Source organism: Eschrichtius robustus, chromosome 4 (assembly GCF_028021215.1).
Source record: "Eschrichtius robustus isolate mEscRob2 chromosome 4, mEscRob2.pri, whole genome shotgun sequence".
Taxonomy (NCBI): domain Eukaryota; kingdom Metazoa; phylum Chordata; class Mammalia; order Artiodactyla; family Eschrichtiidae; genus Eschrichtius; species Eschrichtius robustus.
The window spans coordinates 48,698,189-48,710,924 of record NC_090827.1 but is presented as its reverse complement, the minus strand read 5'-3'; positions in this window follow the sequence as shown (position 1 = coordinate 48,710,924).

Below are 12,736 nucleotides of genomic sequence, written 5' to 3'. Positions count from 1 at the left end.
CTGAGTAAAGTGGATTGCCCTCCTTAATGTGAGTGGGTCTCATCCAATTAGTTGAAGCCCTGAATAGAACAATAATGATGACTCTCCTGCAAGTAAGAGGGAACTCCTTCCTGATTGCCTTGACCTGGCACATCTATTCTTTTTTGCCTACAAACATGAACTGAAACATTGCCTTTTTCTGGGTCTTGTCTTTTTCTTGTCTTTTCCTGCTGACATTCAAACTAAAACTACAGTGTCAGCTCTCCTGGTTCTCAGGCCTTCAGACACAGACTGAAACTTATAATCAGCTCTCCTAGGTCTCCAGGTTGCTGACTTCAGATCTTGGGACTTGTTGGCTCCTTAATTGAGTGAGCCTATTCCTTATAATAAATCTATTTCTCTCTATCTCTATCTTTATATTTATACCTATATATCTGTATTTATATCTCCTATTGGTTCTGTTTCTCTGGAGAGAAACTAACACAGCTAGCTTTTGTTTTGCCTTAAGAAATTGTTTGTTCTCACAAGGTCCTATAGAAAGTTTCCTATACTGCCTTCTAAAAGTTTTATAGTTTTCCTTTCTAAACAAAAGATTTTAATGTACCTTGAAAAAATTAAATTCACTTCTATTTTTGGAACTGTTTCTGCATTCTGTAATTCTTCAATTTGGTCAGTCTGATTATCTTTGTACTATCTCAGTTATTACAGTTTTACAGTAGAACTGGGTAAGTCCCTTTTGACAGAATATCTACATATATTATTTGTATAGACAGTATATTGTTGAGACTTGCTTTTTAAAATCTAATGTGAAAATCTCTGTCTTTTTTTTTTAACATCTTTATTGGAGTATAATTGCTTTACAATGGTGTGTTAGTTTCTGCTTTATAACAAAGTGAATCAGTTATACATATACATATGTTCCCATATCTCTTCCCTCTTGCATCTCCCTCCCTCCCACCCTCCCTATCCCACCCCTCTAGGTGGTCACAAAGCGCAGAGCTGATCTCCCTGTGCTATGCGGCTGCTTCCCACTAGCTATCTATTTTACATTTAGTAGTGTATATATGTCCATGGCACTCTCTTACCCTGTCACTTCTCACCCCTCCCCCTCCCCATATCCTCAAGTCCATTATCTAGTAGGTCTGTGTCTTTATTCCCGTCTTGCCACTAGGTTCTTCATGACCTTTTTTTTTTTCTTCCTTAGATTCCATATATATGTATTAGCATACTGTATTTGTTTTTCTCTTTCTGACTTACTTCACTCTGTATGACAGACTCTAACTCAATCCAATTCATTACAAATACCTTCATTTCATTTCTTTTTATGGCTGAGTAATATTCTATTGTATATATGTGCCACATCTTCTTTATCCTTTCATCCGATGATGGACACTTAGGTTGCTTCCATGTCCTGGCTATTGTAAATAGAACTGCAATGAACATTTTGGTACATGACTCTTTTTGAATTATGGTTTTCTCAGGGTATATGCCCAGTAGTGGGATTGCTGGGTCGTATGGTAGTTCTATTTTTAGTTTTTTAAGGAACCTCCATACTGTTCTCCATAGTGGCTGTATCAATTTACATTCCCACCAACAGTGCAAGAGTGTTCCCTTTTCTCCACACCCTCTCCAGCATTTATTGTTTCTAGATTTTCTGATGATGGCCATTCTGACTGCTGTGAGATGATACCTCATTGTAGTTTTGATTTGCATTTCTCTAATGATTAATGATGTTGAGCATTCTTTCATGTGTCTGTTGGCAATCTGTATATCTTCTTTGGAGAAATGTCTATTTAGTTCTTCTGCCCATTTTTGGATTGGGTTTTTTGTTATTGAGCTGCATGAGCTGCTTGTAAATCTTGGAGATTAATCCTTTGTCAGTTGCTTCATTTGCGAATATTTTCTCCCATTCTGAGGGTTGTCTTTTGGTCTTGTTTATGGTTTCCTTTGCTGTGCAAAAGATTTTAAGTTTCATTAGGTCCCATTTGTTTATTTGTGTTTTTATTTCCATTCCTCTAGGAGCTGGGTCAAAAAGGATCTTGCTGTGATTTATGTCATAGAGTGTCTACCTATGCTTTCCTCTAAGAGTTTGATAGTGTCTGGCCTTACACTTAGGTCTTTAATCCATTTTGAGTTTATTTTTGTGTATGGTGTCAGGGAGTGTTCTAATTTCATACTTTTACATGTACCTGTCCAATTTTCCCAGCACCACTTACTGAAGAGGCTGTCTTTTCTCCACTGTATATGTTTGCCTCCTTTATCAAAGATAAGGTGACCATATGTGCGTGGGTTTATCTCTGGGCTTTCTATCCTGTTCCATTGATCTATATTTCTGTTTTTGTGCCAGTACCAAACTGTCTTGATTACTGTAGCTTTGTAATATAGTCTGAAGTGAGGGAGCCTGATTCCTACAGCACCATTTTTCGTTCTCAAGATTGTTTTGGCTATTCGGGGTCTTTTGTGTTTCCATACAAATTGTGAAATTTTTTGTTATTGTTCTGTGAAAAATGCCATTGGTAGTTTGATAGGGATTGCATTGAATCTGTAGATTGCTTTGGGTAGTAGAGTCATTTTCACAATGTTGATTCTTCCAATCCAAGAACATGGTATATCTCTCCATCTATTTGTATCATCTTTAATTTCTTTCATCAGTGTCCTATAATTTTCTGCATACAGGTCTTTTGTCTCCTTAGGTAGGTTTATTCCTAGATATTTTATTCTTTTTGTTGCAATGGTAAACGGGAGTGTTTTCTTAAATTCACTTTCAGATTTTTCATCATTAGTGTATAGGAATGCCAGAGATTTCTGTGCATTAATTTTGTATCCTGCTACTTTACCAAATTCATTGATTAGCTCTAGGAGTTTTCTGGTAGCATCTTTAGGATTCTCTATGTATAGTATCATGTCATCTGCAAACAGTGACAGCTTTACTTCTTCTTTTCCGATTTGGATTCCTTTTATTTCTTTGTCTTCTCTGATTGCTGTGGCTAACACTTCCAAAACTATGTTGAATAATAGTGGTGAGAGTGGGCAACCTTGTCTTGTTCCTGATCTTAGTGGAAATGGTTTCAGTTTTTCACCATTGAGGACAATGTTGGCTGTGGGTTTGTCATATATGGCCTTTATTATGTTGAGGAAAGTTCCCTCTATGCCTACTTTCTGCAGGGCTTTTATCATAAATGGGTGTTGAATTTTGTCAAAAGCTTTCTCTGCATCTATTGAGATGATCATATGGTTTTTCTCCTTCAGTTTGTTAATATGGTGTATCACATTGATTGATTTGTGTATATTGAAGAATCCTTGCATTCCTGGGATAAACCCCACTTGATCATGGTGTATGATCCTTTTAATGTGCTGTTGGATTCTGTTTGCTAGTATTTTGTTGAGGATTTTTGCATCTATGTTCATCAGTGATATTGGCCTGTAGTTTTCTTTCTTTGTGACATCTTTGTCTGGTTTTGGTGTCAGGGTGATGGTGGCCTCGTAGAATGAGTTTGGGAGTGTTCCTCCCTCTGCAATATTTTGGAAGAGTTTGAGAAGGATAGGTGTTAGCTGTTCTCTAAATGTTTGACAGAATTCGCCTGTGAAGCCATCTGGTCCTGGGCTTTTGTTTGTTGGAAGATTTTTAATCACAGTTTCAATTTCAGTGCTTGTGATTGGTCTGTTCATATTTTCTATTTCTTCCTGGTTCAGTCTCGGCAGGTTGTGCATTTCTAAGAATCTGTCCATTTTTTCCAGGTTGTCCATTTTATTGGCATAGAGTTGCTTGCAGTAATCTCTCATGATCGTTTGTATTTCTGCAGGGTCGGTGGTTACTTCTCCTTTTTCATTTCTAATTCTATTGATTTGAGTCTTCTCCCTTTTTCTCTTGATGAGTCTGGCTAATGGTTTATCAATTTTGTTTATCTTCTCAAAGAACCAGCTTTTAGTTTCATTGATCTTTGCTATTGTTTCCTTCATTTCTTTTTCATTTATTTCTGATCTGATCTTTATGATTTCTTTCCTTCTGCTGGCTTTGGGGTTTTTTTGTTCTTCTTTCTCTAATTGCTTTAGGTGCAAGGTTAGGTTGTTTATTCGAGATGTTTCCTGTTTCTTGAGGTAGGCTTGTATTGCTATAAACTTCCCTCTTTGCACTGCTTTCGCTGCATCCCATAGGTTTTGGGTCGTCGTGTCTCCATTGTCATTTGTTTCTAGGTATTTTTTGATTTCCCCTTTGATTTCTTCAGTGATCACTTTGTTATTAAGTAGTGTATTGTGTAGCCTCCATGTGTTTGTATTTTTTACAGATCTTTTCCTGTAATTGATATCTAGTCTCATAGTGTTGTGGTCGGAAAAGATACTTGATACGATTTCAATTTTCTTAAGATTACCAAGGCTTGATTTGTGACCCAAGATATGATCTATCCTGGAGAATGTTCCATGAGCACTTGAGAAAAATGTGTATTCTGTTGTTTTGGGGTGGAATGTCCTATAAATAACGATTAAGTGTGTCTTGTTTAATGTATCATTTAAAGCTTGTGTTTCCTTATTTATTTTCATTTTGGATGATCTGTCCATTGGTGAAAGTGGGGTGTTAAAGTCCCCTACTATGATTGTGGTGCTGTCGATTTCCCCTTTTATGGCTGTTAGTATTTGCCTTATGTATTGAGGTGCTCCTATGTTGGGTGCATAAATATTTACAATTGTTATACCTTCCTCTTGGATCGATCCCTTGATCATTATATAGTGTCTTTCTTTTTCTCTTGTAATAGTCTTTATTTTAAAGTCTATTTTGTCTGATATAAGAATTGCTACTCCAGCTTTCTTTTGATTTCCATTTGCATGGAATATCTTTTTCCATCCCCTCACTTTCAGTCTGTATATGTCTCTAGGTCTGAAGTGGGTCTCTTGTAGACAGCATATATATGGGTCTTGTTTTTGTATTCATTCAGCCAGTCTGTGTTTTTTGGTGGGAGCATTTAATCCATTTACATTTAAGGTAATTATTGATACGTATGTTCCTATTCCCATTTTCTTAAATGTTTTGGGTTTGTTATTGTAGGTGTTTTCCTTCTCTTGTGTTTCTTGCCTAGAGAAGTTCCTTTAGCATTTGTTGTAATGCTGGTTTGGTGGTGCTGAACTCTGTCAGCTTTTGCTTATCTGTAAAGGTTTTAATTTCTCCATCAAATCTGAATGAGATCCTTGCTGGGTAGAGTAATCTTGGTTGTAGGTTTTTCTCCTTCATCACTTTAAGTATATCCTGCCATTCCCTTCTGGCTTGCAGAGTTTCTGCTGAAAGATCAGCTGTTAACCTTATGGGGATTCCCTTATGTGTTATTTGTTGTATTTCCTTTGCTGCTTTTAATATGTTTTCTTTATATTTAATTTTTGATAGTTTGATTAATATGTGTCTTGGCGTGTTTCTCCTTGGATTTATCCAGTATGGGACTCTCTGTGCTTCCAGGACTTGATTAATTATTTCCTTTCCCATATTAGGGAAGTTTTCAACTATAATCTCTTCAAATATTTTCTCAGTCCCTTTCTTTTTCTCTTCTTCTTCTGGGACCCCTATAATTCGAATGTTGGTGCATTTAATGTTGTCCCAGAGGTCTCTGACACTGTCCTCAGTTTTTTCATTCTTTTCTCTTTATTCTGCTCTGCAATAGTTATTTCCACCATTTTATCTTCCAGGTCACTTATCCTTTCTTCTGCCTCAGTTATTCTGCTATTGATCCCATCTAGAGTATTTTAAATTTCATTTATTGTGTTTTTCATCATTGCTTGATTCCTCTTTAGTTCTTCTATGTCCTTGTTAAATGTTTCTTGCATTTTGTCTATTCTATTTCCAAGATTTTGTATCATCCTTACTATCATTATTCTGAATTCTTTTCCAGGTAGACTACCTATTTCCTCTTCATTTGTTAGGTCTGGTGTGTTTTGACCCTGCTCCTTCATCTGCTGTGTGTTTTTCTGTCGTCTCATTTTGCTTATCTTACTGTGTTTGGGGTCTCCTTTTCACAGGCTGCAGGTTCGTAGTTCCCATTGTTTTTGGTATCTGTCCCCAGTGGCTAAGGTTGGTTCAGTGGGTTGTGTAGGCTTCCTGGTGTAGGGAACTAGTGCCTGAGCTCTGGTGGATGAGGCTGGATCTTGTCTTTCTGATGGGCTCATCCACGTCTGGTGGTGTGTTTTGGGGTGTCTGTGGCCTTATTATGATTTTAGGCAGCCTCTCTGCTAATGGATGGGGTTGTGTTCCTGTCTTGTTAGTTGTTTGGCATAGGGTGTCCAGCACTGTAGCTTGCTGGTCGTTGAGTGATGCTGGGTCTTGATGTTGAGATGGAGATCTGTGAGAGATTTTTGCCGTTTGGTATTACGTGGAGCTGGGAGGTCTCTTGTGGACCAGTGTCCTGAAGTTGGCTCTCCCACCTCAGAGGCACGGCCCTGATGCCTGGCTGGAGCACCAAGAGCCTTTCATCCACACAGTCAAGTACGTGGGGAGTTTCTTGCCTTTTGGGAGGTCTGACATCTTCTGCCAGCGTTCAGTGGGTGTTCTGTAGGAGCAGTTCCACGTGTAGATGTATTTCTAATGTATCTGTTGGAAGGAAGGTGATCTCCGCGTCTTACTCTTCAGCCATCTTGCCCTATCCAGCGTCTTGCCCTATCCAGCCTCTGCCTTTTTATTGCATTGTTAAATACTATTAACATTTCATGTAGTTATTATTTTTTCTATTTTATTACTTATTATCTTTATATTATTATTATTTTCCATTTGTGTCCTCTGTTTTCTATTTCTGCTTCTTTTTGTCTTTTTAGGTATATGCTTTTTTATTTAAAAGTCATTGTTCTAGGAATAAAAATATACATCTTTAACTTTTCACATTCTACTTAGAGTTAACATTAGTATATCACTTCATGTAAAATGTAGAAAATTTCCAACCATATAGGTCCATTGACCAGCCCTCTGTTTTTATGCTGTAGTTGTCATATGTATTACACTTATGTACATTATAAACTACACAAGGTACTATAGTTTCCACATTAAGCAGTCATGTTTTTTAAAGAAATTAAGAGCAAAAGATGTTATTACTCATATATTTACTAATTTCTCAGATACTATTTTACTAATTGACTTGGCTATTTCTAATGTTCTTCGTTTCTTTGTGAAGGTTTTTTCTCTCTAATATTAGTTTCTTCCAGTCTGAAGAACACTGCTTAGCATTTCTTGTTATGTCTGGTGGCAATGGATTCTCTTTAGTTTAATATCACCTGAAAATTAATTTTTTCATTTATTTTTGAAGAATATTTTTACTGGGCATAGAATTCTGGGTTGATGGATATTTTTTCCTACTTTAAAAATGTAGTTCCAGTGTCTTCTGACCCCTGTAATTTTTGATGATAAGTCATTAGTCATTGAAACTATTAATCCCCTGTATTTCCCATGTTGTTTCTCTCTACATATGTTTGAGATTTACTCTTGTTTTTTGGTTTTCAGAAGTTTAACTATTATATACATAGTGTGTTAGTCTTCACAGTTACTCTGACTGGAGGTTTCTGATCTTCTTGGTTCTATAAATTTATATCTTTCACCAAATTGGGAAAATTTTCAACCATTTTTTCTTCAAATATTTTTTTTTCTGTTCCTTTTTTTCCTCTTGTCTCCTTTTGGGACTCCAATTACATGTATGCTAGATTTTGAATAATCTCCCATAGGTCCATGTGGCACTATTTTTATATATAAAATCTTCCTTTATTTCTATTTATCAGAGTAGATATATTTTATTGACTTATCACTGACTCTATTTCCATCCTCTTCATTTTTCAGTTCAGACTATCCTGTGAATAATTTAATCTAGATGTTTTAATTTACTTCTATAACTTTCATTTCTCCTTACTTATATTTTTAATTTTTCTGCTGAGATTTCTATATTTTCTCTCATTGTGAGTACATTTTCCTTTATCTCATTGAGCATAGTTGCAGGAGTTCCTATAAAGCTCTTGTTTACAAATTCCTATATTTGGATCTTATGTCTTGTGATTGGTCTACATTTATTGTGTTTTCCCTTGAAAACACATGGAAGCTAAACAATACGTTACTAAATAACCAAGAGATCATTGAAGAAATCAAAGAGGAAATCAAAAAATACCTAGAGACAAATGACAATGAAAACACGACGATCCAAAACCTATGGGATGCAGCAAAAGCAGTTCTAAGTGGGAAGTTTATAGCTATACAAGCCTACCTCAAGAAACAAGAAAAACTCAAGTAAACAATCTAAACTTACACCTAAAGGAACTAGAGAAAGAAGAACAAACAAAACCCAAAGTTAGCAGAAGGAAAGAAATCATAAAGATCAGAGCAGAAATAAATGAAATAGAAACAAAGAAAACAATAGCAAAGATCAATAAAACTAAAAGCTGGTTCTTTGAGAAGATAAACAAAATTGATAAACCTTTAGCCAGACTCATCAAGAAAAAGAGGGAGAGGACTCAAATCAATAAAATCAGAAATGAAAAAGGAGAAGTTACAACAGACACCGCAGAAATACAAAGCATCCTAAGAGACTACTACAAGCGACTCTATGCCAACAAAATGGACAACCTGGAAAAAATGGACAAATTCTTAGAAAGGTATAACCTTCCAAGACTGAACCAGGAAGAAACAGAAAATATGAACAGACCAATCACAAGTAATGAAATTGAAACTGTGATTAAAAATCTTACAACAAACAAAAGTCCAGGATCAGATGGCTTCACAGGTGAATTCTATCAAACATTTAGAGAAGAGCTAACACCCATCCTTCTCAAACTCTTCCAAAAAAATTGCAGAGGAAGGAACACACCCAAACTCATTCTATGAGGCCACCATCACCCTGATACCAAAACCAGACAAAGATACTACAAAACAAGAAAATTACAGACCAATATCATGATGAACATAGATGCAAAAATCCTCAACAAAATACTAGGAAACAGAATCCAACAACACATTAAAAGGATCATATACCATGATCAAGTGGATTTGTCCCAGGGATGCAAGGATTCTTCAATATCCGCAAATCAATCAATGTGATACACCATATTAACAAATTGAAGAATAAAAACCATATGATCATCTCAATAGATGCAGAAAAAGCTTTTGACAAAATTCAACACCCATTCATGATAAAAACTCTCCAGAAAGTGGGCATAGAGGGAACCTACTTCAACATAATAAAGGCCATATATGACAAACCCACAGCAAACATCACTCTCAATGGTGAAAAACTGAAACCATTTCCTCTAAGATCAGGAATGAGACAAGGATGTCCACTCTCACCACTATTATTCAACATAGCTTTGGAAGTCCTAGCCATGGCAATCAGAGAAGAAAAAGAAATAAAAGGAATACAAATTGGAAAAGAAGAAGTAAAACTGTCACTATTTGCAGATGACATGATACTATACATACAGAATCCTAAAAATGCCACCAGAAAACTACTAGAGCTAATCAGTGAATTTCGTAAAGTTGCAGGATACAAAATTAATGCACAGAAATCTCTTGCATTCCTATACACTAATGATGAAAAATCTGAAAGAGAAATAATGGAAACACTCCCATTTACCATTGCAGCAAAAAGAATAAAATACCTAGGAATAAACCTACCTAGGGAAACAAAAGACCTGTATGCAAAAACTCTAAGACACTGATGAAAGAAATTAAAAATGATACCAACAGGTGGAGAGATATACCATGTTCTTGGATTGGAAGAATCAATATTGTGAAAATGACTATACTACCCAAAGCAATCTACAGATTCAATGCAATCCCTTTCAAATTACCAATGGCATTTTTTAAGGAACTAGAACAAATCATCTTAAAATTTGTATGGAGACCCAAAAGACCCTGAATAGCCAAAGCAGTCTTGAGGGAAGAAAACGGAGCTGGAGGAATCAGACTCCCTGACTTCAGACTATACTACAAAGCTACAGTAATGAAGACAATATGGTACTGGCAGAAAGACAGAAACATAGATCAATGGAACAAGATAGATAGCCCAGAGATAAACCCACGCACCTATGGTCAACTAATGTATGACAATGGAGGCAAAGATATACAATGGAGAAATGACAGTCTCTTCAATAAGTGGTGTTGGGAAAACTGGACAGCTACATGTAAAATAATGAAATTAGAACACTCCCTAACACCATACACAAAAATAAACTCAAAATGGATTCGAGACCTAAATATAACACCGGACACTATAAAACTCTTAGAGGAAAACATAGGAAGAACGCTTTTTGACATAAATCACAAGATCTTTTTTGATCCACCTCCTCGAGTAATGGAAGTAAAAACAAAAATAAACAAATGGGACCTAATGAAACTTCAAAGTTTTTTCACAGCAAAAGAAACCGTAAAGAAGACGAAAAGACAACCCTCAGAATGGGAGAAAATATTCGCAAACAAATCAATGGACAAAGGATTAATCTCCAAAATATATAAACAGGTCATGCAGCTCAATATTAAAGAAACAAACAACCCAATCCAAAAATGAGCAGAAGACCTAAATAGACATTTCTCCAAAGAAGACATACAGATGGCCAAGAAGCACATGAAACGCTGCTGAACATCACTAATTATTAGAGAAATGCAAATAAAAACTACAATGAGGTATCACCTCACACCAGTTAGAATGGGCATCATCAGAAAATCTACAAACAACAGATGCTGGAGAGAGTGTGGAGAAAAGGGAACCCTCTTGCACTGTTGGTGGGAATGTAAATTGATACAGCCATTATGGAGAACAGTATGGAGGTTCCTTAAAATTTAAAAATAGAATTACCATATGATCCAGCAATCCCACTACTGGGCATACACCCAGAGAAAACCATAATTCAAAAAGACACGTGCACCCCAATGTTCATTGCAGCACTATTTACAATAGCCAGGTCATGGAAGCAACCTAAATGCCCATCGGGAGACGAATGGATAAAGAAGTTGTGGTACATATATACAATGGAATATTGCTCAGCCATAAAAAGGAATGAAATTGAGTTATTTGTTGAGACATGGATGGATCTAGAGACTGTCATACAGAGTGAAGTAAGTCAGAAAGAGAAAAACAAATATCATATATTAATGCATGTATGTGGAACCTAGAAAAATGGTACAGATGAACCGGTTTGCAGGGCAGAAGTTGAGTCACAGATGTAGAGAGTAAACGTGTGGATGCCAAGGGGGGAAAACCGCAGTGGGGTGGGGATGGTGGTGTGTTGAATTGGGCGATTGGGATTGACATGTATACACTGATGTGTATAAAATTGATGACTAATAAGAACGTGCAGTATAAACAAACAAACAAACAAACAAAAAAACCAGCCAATACTAAACTTTCTTTGGGTTATTTGTATGGAAATATGTTAATATAAATGTTTCAGTCATTACATGAAATTTCTAAAGATCTTATATGTTCTGGTATAATGTTATAAGTCATAATTCTAGTTATTACTTTAAAATGTATATCTCGGAAGTAACTAAATTTCCTTGTCAATTGCATTATTATGAACTTTCATCAAATCTTTAACTGTGGTCACTTTTAAGTCTTTTGTCATTTACAGACAGTTCTGGGTGTACTCTGATGCTCTCACAAACATGTTCCTATAAAAGGGTTTCGTCTTCAAGGAATTCATGGAAAAGATGCTGACAAGTACAGGTTTCTGGTAACTGACTATACTGCTGAACAGAATGAATAAGCATTTTCAGAACTCTAATGAAAAACTGATGAATTCATAAAAGTGCTAATAAAAGATCAAGATAAAAAAATTAATTACATGGGACTGAGTGAAATGATGAGGATGATTATAATTTTTGTGACTTTCTGTTTGAATAAAAAAAAAATCCCACAAGGACTCAAAGGGAAGAAATATACAAATCAATTTTTAAAAAAATTATTATTTATCTATTTGGCTGTGTTGGGTCTTCGTTTCTGTGCGAGGGCTTCCTCTAGCTGCAGCAAGCAGGGGCCACTCTTCATCACAGTGTGCGCGCCTCTCACTATCGTGGCCTCTCTTGTTACGGAGCACAGGTTCCAGACGCGCAGGCTCAGTAGTTGTGGCTCACGGGCCTAGTTGCTCCGCGGCATGTGGGATCTTCCTAGACCAGGGCTCGAACCCACGTCCCCTGCATTAGCAGGCAGATTCTCAACCACTGCGCCACCAGGGAAGCCCTACAAATCAATTTTCACTGCAAAGTAAAGGAGTTGTTACAGTGGAGGATTACTGGACTGAATGTCAATATTATGACATAGTATGAGTGTGTTTCGTGTTTGGTAATTGCAGTCATTGTTGCTTTTGTTGTGGTCATCCATTTACAATGCTTGGTGTCAGTTTATTTATCTCTTGTAAAAATAAAATACAGTGTGTGTGAAAAAAAAATAATGCAACCCATTGAATGTAGAAGCAGATATGAAAATTCAACTATCATTTATAAAGCCAGACACTTTAAAAAATGCAAAAATACAAAACAACACTACTCTTCACAGATTTTTGTTATTGTTGTTTTGGAAAATATAATTATTTTTCCAAAAAATATTGTTTATGCTAACATGTTATGGATTTATGATGTTATTTTTATTATGTTATTCTTAAATAAATTAAAATACTATAAAAAAAAAAGACGTGGTATATAATATATACTATGGAATATTACTCAGCCATAAAAAATGAAATCTTGCCATTTGTGGCAACATGGATGGACCTACAGGGTATTATGCTAAGTGAAGTAGTTCAGACCGGGAAAGAC